This window comes from Trichosurus vulpecula, chromosome 1 (assembly GCF_011100635.1).
Source record: "Trichosurus vulpecula isolate mTriVul1 chromosome 1, mTriVul1.pri, whole genome shotgun sequence".
Classification (NCBI taxonomy): Eukaryota; Metazoa; Chordata; class Mammalia; order Diprotodontia; family Phalangeridae; genus Trichosurus; species Trichosurus vulpecula.
The window spans coordinates 214,205,978-214,226,541 of NC_050573.1; the positions used below are offsets into that span (position 1 = coordinate 214,205,978).

At 36.0% G+C, this 20,564-nt stretch overlaps 1 protein-coding gene across 1 annotated transcript in view; it reads right to left on the minus strand.

Moving 5' to 3' along the window:
* Positions 1–20,564, minus strand: part of CCDC102B (coiled-coil domain containing 102B) — a 797,015-nt gene that overhangs the window by 270,919 nt on the left and 505,532 nt on the right. The window lies entirely within an intron of this gene.

Sequence of the window (20,564 nt, forward strand, 5' to 3'; positions counted from 1 at the left end):
TGCTCATCACAAATACTGGGTAATAGTTTGTAATATCTAGATAAAGCTATAGCTACTCAATTAGCTATCCAATTAAGTATGTCAGTAACGCTTATCCAATATTCATAGTGTGAAAAGTTTACCCTTCCCTTGATTTGATCCCATACATTAAGATATGGCTTCTATCCATATGGATGATACTTTCTATCAAGAGGGTAAGCCTGAACAAATTAATATAGACAAACAAAGCAAACACACAAGCTATGTGCCTACACAGATATCAACAGAAATAGAAAGGAATGGAATCCAAACCCAAATGCAGCTAATCAAAAAAGTCTTCATTAAGGAAATGAATCTTAAGGTTTTGAAGGCTGACAGAGATGCAGTTTGTTAGAGAAGGCAGGGAAGGGAATTCTAGAAGGATGCAAGCACATGCAAAAACTCTGAAGACAGAGACTTCAAGTTGTGTATAGATACAGAGACATTAAGCAGAATTCCTTTTCTGAATTGTTGCTAAAGACAGGATATTATGGGAATTAATGTTAATGAGACATAGAGGAAGACAGAGGAAATACACTCAGTGGAAGGTATTGAAGCACAATGCAGTTTTGTTAAGGGGCAGGGCAAAAAATAAGTGTCCTAAATATGCAATTCCATTTATGTGAGGAACTACTTGTGTGGAAACTCCACCCATGGAGGCAGATCAGTAATTCATTTGTAACATATTTTCTTAGAGACAAGTCTGGGGAATGGAGAGTTTAAGTGGCTGACTCATGCTGACATAGCTAGTATTTGTCAGCAGACTTCAACTTGGTCATGGTGACTTAAAGAGCATCTTTCCATCCACCACACCATATGCCTCTCAAATCCCACATTATTTAGCTTATACATTAAATGCCCTGGGAAATCACTTTGATTTTCTAGTGTGGAGAGTGCCATGAATGAAATTAAGTAAAAGGATAAACAACACAATTATAAATGGTCCATTACACAATTATTGTGAGAACACAAAATGAATTATAACAAGTACAGTGGCATGCATGAGACACGTGAGTGCTCATTGAGCTTCATTTGCTTGGCTCCAACTGGGCAAACTAAGGTGAGTAGGAATATTAAGCAAGCATAAGACAAAGCAAGAAGGTGAATAGACTGATGAGAGTTACTCTTTTTACATTCCGTTGCTTCATCTGATTCATATTTTTTTCTTTTAAATGCTATTTTATTTTTTCCAATTATGTGTAAAGTCAAATTTTAACCTTCATTTTTTAATAAAATTTGAGTTCTAAATATTCTTCTTCCCTACTCTCCTTTCTTCCTTAGAAGATAACCAATTTGATATAGGTTATGTATGTGCAATCATGTAAATCTTATTTCCATATAAGTGATGTTGTGAAAAAAGAAATAGAACAAAATGGGAAAAAAACTGCGAAAAAATAAAGTGAAAATAGTGTGGTTTGATCTGCATTCAGACTCAGTTTCTGGATGTGGATTGTATTTTCCATAGTGAATCTTCTGCAATTGTCTTGGCTCATTGTATTACTGAGAAGAGCTAATTCAATCATAGTTGATCATTCATTGCAAAATCTTGCTGTTACAGTGTACAATATCCTCCTGGTTTTGCTCATTTCACTTTATATCAGTTCATGTAAATCTTTCCAAGTTTTTTCTGAAATCCACCTTGAGCCATACGTTCTTAAAGGGTAGTAAGCTCAAGAACAGAGAAAGCTAGCTCCTAAAGAATAACTTTGCTGTCCACACAACTGATTCCTCTGAGTTTTAGAGGAATCATTAGATATGCTCACTATAAATCCTGCACAATATCCCTTTCTGAATAGTCTGCCTCATTTCCAGTAACTTGGGATGGCCAAGTTTGAATGATGATGATAACTGTGATAGTGATGATAATGGTGATGCAAAATGATGGAGCAAAACTCATGTCTTTTTGTCCTCTAGAATCATTCAGTCAAGGAGAAATCTAACCCAGTAGAAGTTACTGGGTGTGTACTACTGACAGCAGTTAATATATTTTAAAGTTTCCTTACACTAAAAAAAGTCATCTCCTTTGAAAGGCTGAGCTAGAGTACTCAAGAAGCCACCAAAATATGAAAATAGAAATATAAGAAATGAGTCAACACAACAGAGGCATCATATAACCCTTCAGAGTCATCCACACAATAGAATGGCAGTATCAATACAAGATGCAAATTTGAGAAATACAGATTTCCCTAGACTAGGTTCCAGTAGTGAGTATTAGTTTGCATCAGATCCTATGTTCAACATTCTGGGCTGAGCAAGGTTCCCGAGTTGAGGCATCTGTAGTTGATTGGTTCCACAAGGAGAAAGTTGAAAATCCTACCAGAATTGTGTCACATAATCCTTTGACTGCTCAAAGGGTTTCAAGTGCGGGAAACTAAACAAACTCAAACTGTTTATTCCCTGGAAACCTAGAGTCCAGATCCATCCTATATCTAGATAGGAAAATTTCTAGGGTTTACACCTGCAGTGGGCCTGGAATTCTAAGTGTGCATTAGCTTTTTTTTTTTTTAATCACATTGTGTTCCAGTTGTTACCTATTATTTATTTGAATATGTGAATTTTTTCTGAGGATAAGCTACATGTTGCATCTAAGCAAGCTTTTTTGTTTGTTTGAAACACAATTATACATCAAACAACAAGTATTATTTAATGCATACTCTGTGTCAGGCACTCTTCCAGGTGTTGAGAATACAAAGATGTGGTGTTAATGTGATCTTCCCTCCCCATTCGATAGGCCTCAGGTAGAGCTAGTTAAGGGAAGCTTCTCAGGTGGAGCCAGTTAAGGGAAGCTTGATTAGGAGAGGCTTGATTATAGGCAGGCCTACACCCTTTACTTACTAGCTGTGAAGCTCCAAGCCCACACCATTTCACTAACAAGACTTGAGGCCCCAGGCCCACACACTTTTGATAATTAGGTTATGAGAGGCATGAAGTCCTCAGTGATAAAAAGGGTATATATGCCCAGAAGATAGCCATTGAGTAGTAAGAATTCAGGAGTCAGAAGAGAAGCCAGATTTCAAAATTCAGCCCAAGGGGAAGGAGTAAGAACATGGAGTCAACAGAGCTGCAGAAATAGTGCAGAGCAGAGAATGGAAACCAGGGAGCTGCTGAGACCTGAGAACTGAGGGGGCAAAGAATGCAGGCAATCAGACAGTCAGGGTTCATGAGTGTTCATGGGGAGGCCCCAGCAGGGAGGAAGGTTACAGGATGACAAGTCCGTGCTGCAATATTGTGCTTTAAGTTCTTTGCTATTATGAAGTGGACTTACTGGTTTTGGGATTTAATCATTATGTCAAATTGGAGTCATTGGTTTTGGGATTTGATCCTCTGGTGTTTGAATAAATGTTTTACGTCTCTTGCCTTCTATATGGAGAGTGTCTTATATCCTGCTATACAAAACTATACAGGCATAATCACAAACATCATAGATATTGGATTTATTGCCTTAATAATGCAAAAGAAAAAACAATGAAACAATTTCATCCCACAAGCACTTTACATTCTATTTAGGGAAGATGATATGAATATCTAAAGCTAGAAGGGACAACAAAGGCAATCTTATCTAATCAATATGGAAAGGTCATGTGAACAGCATCCAGTAAAAATACAATAAGGCAAAAAGAGAGGTGGGGGAGCAGTTTATATTTTAGTGAGGGAAGACGCTAAAGGGGGAGTAGAGCCCTCCAAAAGCCTATTAAATTGCTCTGAACAAATTCTAGAACTGCAGAACCCACAAAATAGCAGAGGGAAGCAGGGCTCCAGCCCAGGACAGCCTGGATGGTCTCTGGGTGAGGTCTATCATACACAGAGCTGGGAGCAGAGCAGAGTGGAGCAGAGGCCAGCATGGGCGGCAGCACAACCAACCAGACCAAGAGCTGGGCAGAACTGGCACTAGCATCCTGAATCAGTGAGCTGTGACAGTTACCAGACTTCTCAACCAACAAACACTGAAGACAAGAGAGAAGGTTACTGGGAAAAGCTACAGGGGACAGAGTGAAAGTTCACTGTTGGGCCACCATCCCAGGGCAGTGGGGGTGGTGCAGCTACAGAACTACAGCTGCAGTTGCTTCCAGCCCCAGGCCCACCCAGTGGGAGGAATTTAGTGGGAGAGCAGAGCAGGAGTACAGAGCCTGCTTAAGATCTGAGTCAGTTCCACGTTGTGGGTTCTTGGGGGATGAGGAGCGCCGTTGTGGCAGAGCTGGCTGCATAGAAATAGCTCTGAAAACAACAGCACAGCCACTCAAGCTTGGAACAGAGTACTCTGTACTCTACAAGCAGTCATACCTGGATGAAAAACTCAAGAATCATGGCCAGGCAGCAAAAACAGACTCAGATTCAGTCTCAGAATATGGAATCTTTCTTTGTTGACAAAGAAGACCAAAACATACAGCCAGAAGAAGTCAGCAAAGTCAAAGAGCCTACATCAAAAGCCTCCAAGAAAAACATGAATTGGTCTCAGGCCATGGAAGAGCTCAAAAAGGATTTGTAAAAGCAACTTAGAGAAGTAGGGGAAAAATTGAAAAGAGAAATGAGAGTGATGCAAGAAAACCAAGAAAAACAAATCAATTACTGGCTAAAAAAGACCCCAAAAATACTGAAGAAAACACCTTAAAAAATAGACTAACCCAAATGGCAAAAGAGCTCCAAAAAGCCAATGAGGAGAAGAATGCCTTGAAAAGCAGAATTGCCCAAATGGAAAATGAGGTCCAAAAGACCACTGAAGAAAATACTACCTTAAAAATTAGATTGGAGCAAGTGGAAACTAGTGACTTTATGAGAAACCAAGATATCATAAAAACAGAACCAAAGGAATGAAAAAGAGGAACACAATGTGAAATATCTCATTGGAAAAACCACTGACCTAGAAAATGGATCCAGGAGAGATAATTTAAAAATTATTGGACTACCTGAAAGACATGATCAAAAAAAGAGCCTAGATATCATCTTTCAAGAAATTATCAAGGAGAACTGCCCTGATATTCTAGAGCCAGAGGGTAAAATAGAAATTGAAAGAATCCACAGATGGCCTCCTCAAATAGATCCCAAAAAGAAAACTCCTAGGAACATTGTCACCAAATTCCAGAGCTCCCAGGTCAAGGAGAAAATACTGCAAGCGGCCAGAAAGAAACAATTTGAGTAATGTGGAAATGAAATCAGAATAATACAAGATCTAGCAGCTTCTACATAAAGGGATTGAAGGGCTTGGAATACAATATTCCAGAGGTCAATGGAGCTAGGATTAAAACCAAGAATCACCTATCCAGCAAAATGGAGTGTCATGCTCCAAGGCAAAATATGAATTTTCAATAAAATAGAGGACTTTCAAGCTTTCTCAATGAAAAGACCAGAGCTGAATAGAAAATTTGACTTTCAAACACAAGAATCAAGAGAAGCATGATAAGGTAAACAAGAAAGAAAAATCACAAGGGACTTACTTAAGTTGAACTGTTTTGTTTACATTCCTACATGGAAAGATGATGTGTATGATTCATGAGACCTCAGTATTAGGGTAGCTGAAGGGAATATACATATGTGTGTGTGTGTGTGTGTGTGTGTGTGTGTGTGTGTGTAGAGAGAGAGAGGGCACAGGGTGAGTTGAATATGAAGGAATGATACCTAAAAAAAATCAAATTAAGGGATGAGAGAGGAATATATTGAGATAGGGAGAAAGGGAGAGATCGAATGGGGTAAATTATCTCACAGAAAAGTCTCAAGAAAAAGCAGTTCTTTTGGGAGGGAAGAGGGGGCGGGTGAGAGGGAGTGAGTGAATCTTGCTCTCATCAGATTTGACCTGAGGAGGGAATACCATACATACTCAACTGGGTATCTTATCCTACTGGAAAGAAAAAGGAAGAAGATAAAAATGGGGGGATGATAGAAGGGAGGGTAGATGGGGGAGCATGTAATCAAAAGCAAACACTCTCAAAAAGGGACAGAGTCAAGGGAGAAAATTCAATAATGGGGGATGGGTTAGGAAGGAGCAAAATATAATTAGTCTTTCACAACATGAGTATTGTGGAAGGGTTTTATATAATGATATGCATGTGGCCTATGTTGAATTGCCTGCCTTCTTAGGGAGGGTGGGTGGGGAGGGAAGAAGGGAGAGAATTTGGAACTCAAAGTTTTAAAAACAGATGCTCAAAAACAAAAAAAAATTGCTTGCAACTAGGAAATAAGATACACAGGCAATGGGGCACAGAAATTTATCTTGCCCTACAAGATAGTAAGGGAAAAGGGGATGGGAAGGGAGTGGGCTGACAGAAGGGAGGGCTGACTGGGGTATGGGGTAACCAGAATATATACCATCTTGGAGTGGGTGGGAGGGTAGAAATGGGGAGAAAATTTGTAATTCAAACTCTTGTGAAAATCAATGCTGAAAACTAAATATATTAAATAAATTAAACAAATAAAAAAAGACATAAAAATAAAAAAAAATAAAAGAGGAGCAGAAAAATAGTTTAGAGAGAAAGTGGGTATTAGGGTTAAGGACATGGTAGAGAAAGGGCTGTGGAGATGAGACAGCAATGAAGCCTGAAGAGGGATAAAGGCATCTTTGATAAGGACCTTTTTCATTTGGAATTTATGGTAGGAATTGGACAATCAGAAGCTAAGGGCTCACACATTGACACTGATATTCAGAGATGTCTGTTAATTAAGTAAAACAGTATAAAAACATTTTAAAGAAAACTTAGAAATTACAAAAAGCCACGATGAAAGGAATTTATTTCACAGAATATGTAAAGTTACATTTTGTTGATTTATAAGCAAAAGGAAACTCATACCTGTGAGGATGGCTCATCTCCCCATAAAAATAATACCATCACTTCCACTCTGTGGCCAGCATCTGATGACATGTAATTTTATTTAATAGTTTGTGCACACAATCAAACCTGTGAACTATATTTGCAATTTTGGAGTCCTTAGATTTTCTTCCTGATAGAATTGCATGTGTATAAAATAGAGAATTACAAAAAAAAATCAACCTGAACATCCTGCCAAGTAGATAAACAATTGCCTTCTTGACAGAGTGCCCAATCAATAGAGAACAAACTAGTACCTTTGGGAATTATTATAGGAAATAACCCTGAGCTTTAGCTTACTGAAGATATTATGCAGAGCAGTCTCTTAGTAGCTCCAAGTTATGTTTCTGATCGGGCCCCATTAAAAGCTATTACGTACTTGGAAAAATGTTATTTTTGTCTAAATTATTTAATATTATGGAATTTCATTTCCAGGTACTGTCACATTTAAATTGTTTATTATTGGCATTTACCTTTAATTGCAGCTTGTCACAAATTAACTATTTGTTGTGAGGAAATAAGGCATAAGATAAACAAATCCCTAGCAATGTATTATTTTAACGCAACCTTCTTCAGTTAAAAAAAAGAAAATCAGTATAGTTGTGATAATAATAGTAATTTTTATTATATCTACTGACCAGTGAATAGAACTATAGATTTCTATTCATCACCTAGTTTGAGCCTCACCACAATTTAGTAAGGCACATACTCTAAGAATAATCTCCATTTTACAGTTGAAAAAAATTAGGTTCATAAGTAAAGTGAGTCTACTATGAACATTCAGCAAGTAAGTGTCAAAGGTAGGAGACAAGCCCAAGTCTCCCAAGTTTTTGTTCTGCTGAATCTATTACATGATACTCCAAGGACCTTTAAAATTCTTTGTTACAGAAGTTTTCCAAGATCCTAAGCTTTCATTCAATACCTTGTTATTCTTATACATTTTTTCTTTTTAATACCTTCTCTTTATGTTTCCCAGGGATTCCTCGATGGGTTTCCTTTGCATACAATGTCTCATACTTTAGAATTTTCCTGACCTATCATCCAGTCAAAACTTGGTTTTCATATATCTCACCCTATGAAGTAACTAGTTACCTAACAAGATAGAATAAATTGAGGTATGGTATGAATAGTCACATTTATGTATTACTTCTTAATCCATAACTATCACATTTTAACAGAGACATTTCTATGGTAAAATGGGGAAGAATGTAAAATTTTCAATGTGTCTTCAAAAAAAATCAACTTCTCAAGTACATCACAGAAGAGGATTAGGGAGAAAACAGTTTGTCTGAAAAATATTTTGCTTTTTTATTGGACTGAAAGTTCAATATGAGTTAGTGGCTAGGTGGTACAGAGAGGATAAAATGATACATTTGTAAAGTGTTTTGCAAACCTTAAAGCACTATATAGAAGTTAACTACTATTAAAATAATGCAGTCTTTGGTGGCATTGAGAACCACACTTCCAGGAATAAGAAGGTGATAGTCCTCTGTATTCTACCCTGGTCAGGAGTACATCTGGAACACTTTGTTCAGTTCTAGGTGCCAAAGTTTTAGAAGGATATCGATAACTTTGACAGAGTAGGGCAACCAGGATGCTAAAAGGTCTTCAGTCTATATTTTCAAGGAACTAGGAATGCTTAGCCTGGAGGGGACAACACTTATGTGGGGCAGTTGTCTTCAAGTATTTTTTTTTAGGTTGTCAGGTGAGGGAAGGAAAAAAAATGAATCTTGTATTTGTCCTCAGAGGGCAGAACCAGGAGCAATTAGCAGAAATTTCAAAGAGGACTCTTTGGAATAGATATAATGAAAACTGTCCCATAAGCATAAATTGTCCCTGGTTAAAATAAGTTTTTTGGTCTCTAAGCAGTCATTGGATGAGCAATATAGAGAAGCTTCTTTTGGAGTAGGAGTTGGAAAAAGAACTTCTGAAATTCTAATTCTAAATTTTCTGATGCTATGAGAACTACAGACCAACCACTGGTCCATCCATAGTTTTGATGTTGTTTTTGTTTTTTTTCTTCCTGAAATTAAACAATAGGTTCTTAAGTTGGCCAAATGAAATGTTAAATATGGCCTGTATCCACAGCAAAGAATATGAGCAATGACATTGTCTGTTTTGTTTTGTTTTTCTTTTTGTTTGTGTGTTTTGTCAAAGAGCTTAATGCAAAGGGATGTTCATCCATGGACTGGGCTTACTGAATAGCATCATCTTTTACAGAGACAAAGAAATCAAGCTTCTTGGGAGGAGATGGACAACTTCTGTCCTCATTCTCTTAACAGAAGAAGGGGTGACATGAGACCTTATGTGGATGTTCTTTCCTTTGTTCTTGTAAACTTATTTTCAACATTATTCATCATTAAATCTTTTCTGATATATGTGGATGGAAACTAAAGTTGGTTTACTAGAAATTCAATTCTCCCTTTTGTTCTCTAAAACATAATGAATTGGCTTTCAAATCAGATAGCAAAGTATACATGAATGGGTTCAAATTACAATTAAGAGCGTTGTTGAGATGTGTGATTTAATTGGTACGCAGACCTTCTGTTATGGAAACCCCCTCACAAAAAGAGATAAGCAAATTTTCTATGAGTTAGTGACTTAGAGTTGTCTGGGGACACAAATAGGTTAAGTGTCTTAACCATAGCTATATAACTTGTGTGTGTCAGAGGTAAAAATTGAACCTTGTTTTCCTGCCTCTAGGACACAGTCTCTATCCACTATCCTTTGTTGCTTATCAATGGATATTTGGTATTTGAGACAATTATTTAAACAACTCAGAAATACCTAAATGTATGGAGCTTTCAATTACTATTAATTATAGTCACTTGCTGTTTAGCTATTTATAACCACAATGCCTTATAATGATATACATTTTATCGTTCTAAGGATCTTATCATATAGCTTACAGCATTTAATCCTTCATTTCTCTGAGATAGACTTACTCTTAATTTCTAAGTAAGGAGTTAAGAAAGTCTCTCTTTTGCCTGCTTATTGCTCTTAAAGATTAACAGTACCACAATCAACTATTTTGTTTTACCTGATTTAAATATGTAATGGTTTTTCTTACTTCATAGAGAAGGAAAAACCAACAACTTTCTCATTTCTGGAACTCAGTATTTAAAATTTAAAAGCTCAAACTCAAACCTCTGCTCAAAAGGAATTTCCTATATCATTTCTATTGTGTGCCAGGAGAGTTGGCAATATCAAAGGCATTTTGATTGATGTCACCCCAACTCAATGATTCCACAGATGATTTTATTTTACCATTTGTATCTTTACTTCATTTTTATCCCCAAGCCTCTTTTCTACCCAATTTCCCTTTAAACATACCCTAAAGTAAGAATCCCTTTCTCATTTTAGAATATCTTAAACAGAACCAGGGAAACAGTAATAAGTAATAAACATCACGAAATAACACAAAAAGCAATAATGAGCAAAAATTAAACAATAACTACAAAAACACAAATGGAAAGAGCAACAAACTAAATAAACTATGATATAAAACTATAATTACCAAGCTTAGACCCAAAGAAGAAATATGAGGATGGATTTCAAAGTCTTCAGCTCCTTACCTACTTCTTTGCAGAAGTAGCCAACTATGGGTGTGGGGCTTAGAAAATAATGTCAGAATTGTTAAGTCCATTAGTTAGTTTTGGAGAACATGTTGGAAAATTAAAGTGCTATAAAATGGAAGAAGGTACCAATAAATTTTATTTTTAAAGAATATCTAAAGAACAAACTAAAAATATTTGCCACAATATTTCCCCTTGTCTCCTTATGAAGGAGTATGAACAAATATATACTGAAGACAATACCCACATGACTAATCCTGTGATAAGCACTATGAGGCACAGAAGTTTCAGAAGGTACAGCATTTGGCTACAAGATATTACTGGTATTTTTAGTAGAAAGAACACTGGACTTGGAAACACACAGAAAATTGAATCTAGTTACCAGATCCATCTCTTACTAATTTGTTGAATATAACTTAGAACAAGTCAGTAACTTCTTTTCCTCTGTATCTCATCTAAAGTTGGGATGATAATTATGCATTTCATACCTAATACATCATTAGGCAATGTGAAGAACAGTGAATGTAGAATTAGAAGACTTGAGTTCCAATGCCATCTCTGTTACCTACATAATATATAACACTGGAAAAGTTACTTAATGACATACATCATCTATTTTCATTATATATAAGACGGTAGACTCATAAGAGATGAATTTCAAGGTTTTTTTTTCCTTAAATCAATAGATTATGTATGACCATAACAGAAAACAAAGCTATCATTAGACTCAAAGGAAAGAATGCTGGATATAAAGGATATATAAAAATCAAAACAAAAATTTAATAAGGCAACAAATTAAACAAGTATGTAAAGATAAACAATTAGCATGGTATTAGGAATAATAACATTCATTGGGGCGAGAGAAGGGATCCAGAACTTTGATTTCATTGGCATGGGGAAATTCTAGTAAGGACACATTTAACAGTCCACACCAGCTACTTCCCTACAACTCACAGACTTAGAGTTCCCTAGGGCAGTGAGAGGTTAACTGACTTGCCTGGAGTCACACACACAGAATTTTCTGACTTTGAGGCTAGTTATCTTCTTACTATCACACTAGAGGCCTTTTTCTATACTATAAAGGAGCTAAATATTGGTAGAATAAAATTATTTATGGAAAATGAAGAGACAATAATAAAGTGAGGTAGTAATTTTGTGGCATTGATGGTATATTACAAAAGATTTAAATTAAGAAGCTAGCAATGTAGATGGAAAACATGAGGAAAGACTTAATACAAGAAGGGAGACTTGAACTTGGCCTTGACTAATTAGTTAGCTAAGAACAAATAAAGATGAAAGTAGAAGGTTTTACAGACACAGAAATAGCATGAGAAAAAGCACCAATGAGCATATCTCATGGGACAGATGGGAGACTAGCTTAACTAGAGTGAGGGATACACACTTCAGATGCCAATCAGTGATTAAAGATCTTTCCCACCCATTCAGTAGGCCTCAGGTGGGGCCAGCTAAGGGAGGCTTGATTAGAGGTCTGTTTGTAAGTAGGCCTATACCCTTTACTTTCTAGGCACTAAGCCCCAGGCCTACACCCTTTCTCTGATTAGGCATGAAACCATCGGGCCCTAAAAAGAGTGTATATACATATATATATATGTGTGTGTGTGTGTGTGTGTGTGTGTGTGTGTGTGTGTGTGTGTGTATACCCAGAAGGTAGTCATTGTGAAGTTAGGATTCAGAATTCAGCCCAAGGAGGAGAAGTAAGAACTCGAGACAACAGAGCTGCAGAAAGAGTGCAGAGTGAGGAGTGGAAACTGGGGAGCTGTGGAGATCAGATAACTGGAGGAGAGAATTTAGGAAAGCAGACAGTTGGTATTCATGAGTATTTATGGAAAGGTTCCAGCAGGGGGAAGGTTATAGGGATGACTTGGTTCCTTGCTGTAATACTGTGTTATAGTTTCCTTTGAGGTGAACTTACTGGTTTTGGAATACAATTACTCCTATATCAAATTGGAATTACTGTTTCTGGGATTTGATCCACTGATGTCTAAATAAGTGTTATACTTCCTCTGCCTTCTACCTAGAGAATTTCTTATACTTTGTGATTCCAAACTATACAGGCATGTTCGTGGTCATCTTTGAGGTGATGAATCTTGCCTTATTGATAGAACACCAAAAGTTGGTAGAAATAAAATTGGATACATGGATTGAGGGTAATTGTGGGGAAACCATGTATGGATATGGGTTTGTATCTTCCAGAAAAAAAACATATATGCATACTTGGTATAATAAATGTGAGTTCTAAGTAGGTGATATACTGAAAACTGATGACAGCAGGGATATTTCCCTAAGTACATTTGCATCTGATTTATGTTCCTCCTCTTCCAACATGCTTCTACAAAGATTTCCATCTGTATTTCTATTATACAGCTGTTTTTCAGCATTTACCTAACACATCATATAGATCATATTGATCTCAATCTTTTAACTGCATATAAAGGTCAGATTATCCTAGATTGTGAAGTTCTCAAAAAGTTTATGTAAAAATAGAAGAATGGATCTCATTCCCATTCCTACCTCCTACTTAGGGGAACAGTGAAGGAAATATTTTTTAAACCTCCTAAGTCTCTCCAGAAGATAAATCACCACCTGCAGTGGAGGAAGGGGGAAATTGTTCTGATTTCATTTGGTAACATACTAATGGTCTATCTCTCTTTTACTCCCAAATATCTTAAGCAACAACTTGCCTTGGGAGATTATTATCCTTCAAAAAAATTAATGTTTTTTCTTGCTTGTTGAGAGCAATAGCCAAGTTGTCTGCCTGATAGAGCCAATTTGTAAAATGGAAAATAGAAGTGGAAAAAAGGGGAGTGGATAGGGAGATCAGTTTAACCCCTTATACTTAATTACTTTGCATGATAGTTGTAGTTTTTTTTCTTCTCTGTATAATATCCATATTATGTCTGTGCTACAGGAGCCTTCAGTGTTAGGAGGGTTGGATATTCTCAAGTGTGGTTGCCTCTTTAGATTTCCCGTTTTTAGTTTGTTTTTTTCATTATGTTGAATAATGTGTAAGATAGAGTGCACTGCCAGTGTATGGCATGGTGTTCTGATGATGCCTGTTCTTTGTTAGGACAAGAGCCCAAACTTCTAAATCTGGAAAGTTCAGCTTTCTAACCTCCTCCTATAGTACACTCATGTGGTTTATTACACCCTATTCACATATTAAAAAAGGAAAGAGGAAAAAAAATCAGAAAAAAGATAATCTTAGATTTACTCTATGGAGTATTTTCTGCCAAGAAATAATAATACATGTACTTTCTCCTGGTGATTATTCAACTGGATTTGTCACAGAACACTCTTAGATTTCTATAGCACTATATATAGCAGAGTATTGTGCCTGGTGGAAGCAAGTTTCATCATTCAGTGACTAGTCCATATGCTTCATTCCTAGACTTGAATTGGAAGATAAAAATCGGCCCAGATTCTTTTTTTCAAGGACAAATGCTGGAAAATGATGTTCTAAAATAGTTCTTATTTAAGAATTGAAAAATAAAATGATAAATACATATATCAGATAAAATCTCTATGCTACAAAGCAACCATTTAAAATAGAAAATAAAGATGAATATTCAAAAATATAAAAATCCTATTTCTTAAGTTGTAAAAAATAAAATAAACATATTATGTGAAAAAGTCACTTAACATAGTAATACACACACATAAACACACACACACACACTCACACATACACACACATATATATCTCCTCAGAATGGCTTTAGTCTCATAGGTAATAAAAAAAATATTTGGAATGAAGTAGATAGAACTCACTTAAAGCAGTTCACATACATAACACTGCTAGAATTTTAGAATTCCTGGGAGTGTTTAAGCAGGTTCATCCAGGCATCATCATTCAGTGACTTTAGATATGAAATAAGAGACTTGATTGCAAGATTTCTTGAAGGAATATGACTATATATATATGTGTGCACATACACACAGATGTGTGTGTGTGGGTGTGGGTGTGCGTGTGTGTGTGTATCCCCAAAATGAGTTCAATTGGATAAAATGAATATGGTCACTTCCTCAATTTCAAGTTCTTCAAGAGGCAAAGATGTTATAACATGTTGCTCTCGAGAAAACTTGACTAAAAGATACCATAGTTGACAGAGACAATCTTCACATGACAGTCATCTGTCCAATGATAGAAAATTGTAAATTAAAAAAAAATCTTAGAATTTTAGCAGAGACTATTAACCAAATACACAAAACCCTTTCCAGTGTCCACTGTTTTCCATTACATAGTGGTCATGAAAGCTTAACACACATATTAAACTATCAGGTAAATGAGGGGCATAATGATAGCAAAAATCTAGAGAAAAATTAATCTCTTTTTAATATGAATAGTGGCATTCCATTTTGCCAAGCCGATGACATATTTCTTTTCAGCACAAAGAAAAAGTAAAGATTAGATAAACACACCCATATGCACAGAGTTCTTTTTAAGTTACTCTATTAAAATTCCCTACATTTTCCACTATTACCCAAGCACTAATTCTTAAAGAATTTTTCAGTACCTCCCAAAAATTCCAAAGCTTTCCTTACCTGAATATATATATATGTATATTTATATATGTATATATATGTATATATAAGAAGGTATTAAAATAAGTTTAAAAAAGAAGGTGGAGGGTAAAAAATCAATTAATCAAACAAATGTCTACTAAGCACCATTATGCATCACATGGTGCTAAGCACTGGGGATAGGAAGAATGAAACAATCCATGTCTTATAAAGCTTACGTTATTTTAAGGAAGATAATATGTACATAGTTAAAATGCATGGCATGGATTAAAAATAATTATGAGGTAATTAAATTGAAGGTAACTAGTGAGAAATTTATTCAGCAGTTGCGGGCATCAGAAGAAAAATTGAATAGGAATAAGAGTGAACCAAGGGGGCAAATTGTTTTATTATTTATGACCTAAAGGGAAAAATTAATCTCACAACACATATGTATACGTATAAATTATATATTATGTGTTTGTGTGTGTAAAACCTTATATTGTGGAGGCAAATAGATACTTTTGCTAAAGTCAACATTTTCTAGAATTGTCATCATTGGTTCATTAAATTTGGATATCATATATTTTAGAAAGGTGTTTGCAAAAAAAGTGACTGAATTCCTAGGGAAAGTGCTTTCAGAATGCCATTTAAGAATATGGACACTGAAATGTTTCTTTAATACCATTAAATACAAACCTCATTCAGTATAACATGGTCCTTCTTAGGCCTCATTTAAAAGGGCTGAATTTCTAAAGAGAAACATAAAATTGTTGTAAAGTTATTGGACCTTTATTCATTTATTTATTGATTGATTGATTGATTTAAATTTATTTAGTTTTCAGCATTGATTTTCACAAGAGTTTGAATTACAAATTTTCTCCCCATTTCTACCCTCCTGCCCACTCCAAGATGGCATATATTCTGGTTGCCCATTCCCCAGTCAGCCCTCCCATCTGTCACCCCACTCCCCTCCCATCCCCGTTTCCCTTCTTGTCTTGCAGGGCAAGATAAATTTCTATGCCCCATTGCCTGTGTATCTTATTTCCTAGTTGCATACAAAAACTTTTTTGTTGTTGCTGTTTTTGAACATCTGTTTTTAAAACTTTGAGTTCCAAATTCTCTCCCTTCTTCCCTCCCCATCCACCCTCCCTAGGAAGGCAAGCAATTCAACATAGGCCACATGTGTATCATTATGTAAAACCCTTCCACAATACTCACATTGTGAAAGATTAACTATGTTTTGCTCCTTCCTAACTTATCCCCCTTTATTGAAATTTCTCCCTTGACCCTGTCCCTTTTTGGAAGTGTTTGTTTTGGATTACCTCCTCCCCCCCCCCGTCTGTCCTCCTTTCTATTGTCCCCCCTTTTTTATCTTCTTCCTCCTTCTATCCTGTGGGTTAAGATACACAATTGAGTGTGTATGGTATTCCTTCCTCAGGTCAAATCCAATGAGAGCAAGATTTACTTATTCCTCCTCACCTACCCCCTCTTCCCTTCCTAGAGAACCGCTTTTTCTTACCACTTTTATGTGAGATAATTTACCCCATTCTATCTCTCCCTTTCTCCCTCTCCCAATATATTCCTTTCTTATCCCTTAATTTGATTTTATTTTTTTAGATTTCACCCCTTCATATTCAACTCACCTTGTGCCCTCTGTATGTGTGTGTGTGTGTGTGTGCATATATATGTATATATATATATATATATATATATATATATATACACACACACATATATACACCTACATATATACATGCATAGATACACACATAAGTATATATATGTATACATACATATGTACATATTCCTTTCAGCTACTATGATATTGAGGTCTCATGAATCATACACATCATCTTTCTATGTAGGAATGTAAACAAAATAGTTCAACTTTAGTACGTCCCTTATGATTTCTCTTTCTTGTTTACCTTTTTGTGCTTCTCTTGATTCTTCTGTTAGAAAGTCAAATTTTCTATTCAGCTCTAGTCTTTTCAATGAGAAAGCTTGAAAGTCCTCTATTTTATTGAAAATCCATATTTTGCCTTGGAGCATGATACTCAGTTTTGCTGGGTAGGTGATTCTTGGTTTTAATCCTACCTCTGGAATATCGTATTCCAAGTCCTTCGGTCCCTTAATGTGGAAGCTGCCAGATCCTGTATTGTCCTGATTGTTTTTCCACAATACTCAAATTGTTTCTTTCAGGCTGCTTGCAGCAATTTCTCCTTGACCTGGGAGCTCTGGAATTTGGTGACAATGTTCTTAGGAGTTTTCTTTTTGGGATCCATTTGAGGAGGCCATCTCTGGATTCTTTCAATTTCCATTTTACCCTCTGGCTCTAGAATATCAGGGCAGTTCTCCTTGATAATTTCTTGAAAGATGATATCTAGGCTCTTTTTTTGATCATGGCCTTCAGGTAGTCCGATAATTTTTAAATTATCTCTCCTGGATCCATTTTGTAGGTCAGTGGTTTTTCCAATGAGATATTTCACATTGTCTTCCACTTTTTCATTCCTTTGGTTCTGTTTTTATGATATCTTGGTTTCTCATAAAGTCACTAGTTTCCACTTGCTCCAATCTAATTTTTAAGGTAGTATTTTCTTCAGTGGTCTCTCGGACCTCCTTTTCCATTTGGGTAATTCTGTCTTTCAAGACATTCTTCTCCTCATTGGCTTTTTGGAGCTTTTTTACCATTTGAGTTAGTCTATTTTTTAAAGTGTTATTTTCTTCAAAATTTTTTCAGTATTTTTTGGGTCTCCTTTAGCAAGTCATTGACTTGTTTTTCATGGTTTTCTTGCATCATTCTCATTTCTCATCCCAATTTTTCCTCTACTTCTCTAACTTGCTTTTCCAACTCCTTTTTGAGCTCTTCCATGGCCTGAGACCAGTTCATGTTTGTCTTGGAGGCTTTTGGTATAGGCTTTTTGACTTCATTGACTTCTTCAGTCTGTATGTTTTGGTCTCTTCTTTGTCACCAGAGAAAGATTCTAAAGTCTGAGACTGAATCTGAGTGAATTTTCACTGCCTGGCCAACTTACTTGATCCTTGACTTTTTCGTCAGGATATGACTGCTTGTAGAGCAAAGAGTACTTTGTTCCAAGCTTGAGGGGATGCATTGTTGATTTCAAGCTATTTCTATACAGCCACCTCTGCCATAGCAGCACTCCTCCTTCCTGAAGAACCACCAACCTGGACCTGATGAAAACCTTAAGCAGCCTCTGCACTCCTGCTCTGATCCACCACTTAATTCCTCCCACCAGGTGGGCCTGGGGCCGGAAGTAACTGCAGCTGTAGATCTGTAGCTGCACCTCCCCTGCTGCCCCTGGGGCGGTGGCTGAACCTCAAACACTATCCTCCACAGATTTTCCCATTAACCTTCTCTGTTGTCTTTTGTGTTTGTGGGTTGAGAAGTCTGGTAACTGCAGCACCTCACTGATTCAGGATGCTAAGGCCTTTTCCACCAGGCTCCCTGTCTGGTTGGTCCTGCCACCACCCATGCTGAGCTTCGCTCCACTCCACTCCACGTGTAATAGACATCATCCAGCAACCATCCAGGCTGTCCTAGGCTGGATCCCTGCTTCCCTCTGCTATTTTGTGGGTTCTGCAGTTCTAGAATTTGTTCAGAGCCATTTTTATAGGTTTTTGGAGGGACATGGTGGGGAGTTCAAGCAAGTCCCTGCTTTCCAGCTGCCATCTTGGCTCTGCCCAAGTTATTGGACTTTTAGGAAAGTTCTACAGTGTGGATCTGAAAATATTAGAGTAAGGTTATGAAGTATTATCCAAATAAAAAAATATATATACTATTTTCAGGCTCACAAATTCCCTGCTGCATATATGAATGGAAGGCATTACTAAGTGCATTGACAGAGAGGCAGATGTCTCTTAATTAAGCAGATTGAAAAGATTCCCACATCTAGGTCTACACCAGGAAACAATGTAATTTGAAAGAAAATATTCTTTTTTCTTCATTTCCCCTTCCCTTTGAAATCCATGAGAATGCAGTAAGGTAGTTGAAAATGGAAATATGTCTGTTTAGTTCTTGTATTAGAAATTTTTTTTTCAGTTGTATATTCAGAAAGATAGTCTTGCCTAAAGCTTTTTATCTTTGATGAAATATATTTTCTCAGTGGCAGAAAGATAAAGTGTTCATGTATTCATAGAAGTAGTGAATCATTTGTTCCCAGTGGGACCAAATGCTAGCTTATAGAGTTCTTGAGGAATCTCTGAGCTACCACATTAATTTTTGTTTATTTCTTCCCTTCTAACAAGTTGTTCCTTTTAAGAAGCAAGAAGACATACAAGTAATCCATCAATTATCATTTTTTTTACTCCATGCCCCCCCGTCCATTTTTGGTCATATATTTACTTGATAATGGCTTTTGTGGAATATCTTTTTAAGTAGTATGTTTAATCTTATTCACCTACACTGTAAACTTCTCTCTTACCATTTAGGTAAAACTCAACTTAAATTATGTGGAAATAGTGGAACTTCATGACTGTAATTGCTATTGATATCATTATCCCCATTTTATAGATAAGGAAAGTGAGACTGAGGGTCACAGAACTTATTAATATCTGAGTCAAAAATGTAATGCAAGTATTCCCAATATTGAGTCCAGCTCTCTGATCACTGGACAATTCTCTGTCTCTCTGTCTCTCTCTCTCTCTCACTCTCACTCTCTCTCTCTCTCTCTGTCTCTCTCTCTGTATATATATATATATATATATATATATATATATATATATATATATATATATATACACACACACACACACACACACACATATGTATGTATATATAGAGATGTATGTATGTATATGTGTATATACGTATGTATAGACACGTATACGTATATATACATATATATATATACATATTGATTAGGGAGAAAAATGCTAAGAAACATTTCAGATAAAAGCATGATATACGAAATATATAAGAAACTGATTGAAATTTTTAAGATTGATGCATATCCCCCTAATAGTCAAGTGTTCCAAAGACATGACCAGGCATTTCTCAAAAGAAGAAATACAAAATATAAATCATTAACTGAACATGTTTTCAGGTGCTATAATAACAACAATTAAAATTAAAACAACTCTAAGACATTAATTTATAAAGTTGATGGAAACTAATAAAACTTAATGACTTCAATTTTTATGAAAAACAGGAGAAGAAACATTGCCTAGAAGGATAACATGCTAGATTTTGAGTCAGTTCAAATGTCATTTTGGGAATTTGTTAGTTACATGATCATGGCCAAGTCAATTAACCTCTCTGATACTTGACTTCTTCATTTGCAAAATCATGGTAACATTACCTGAGTTACTGACCTCATAGTACTAAATAAAAGTCATATAAATTATTTGTATCCCATTAATGAAGGTGTGACAATGTAATTTTTAGAAAAAAAGGAATATTTTAAAATATTGCAAAAATCTGCCAAAGATGCTTGCTTTTTAAATAAGAATCAAGGTCTTAAGTTATAATATAATTTCAGCTGGTTTGTTAGGAAAAGACTGGAGAAAGGTTCCTGAAGTGTACCATACATTTCCCAAATAAAACATTTCTCAATAGTCCTGCATATTTCTAATATTGTATATATATATATATATATATATATATATATATATATATATATATGTGTGTGTGTGT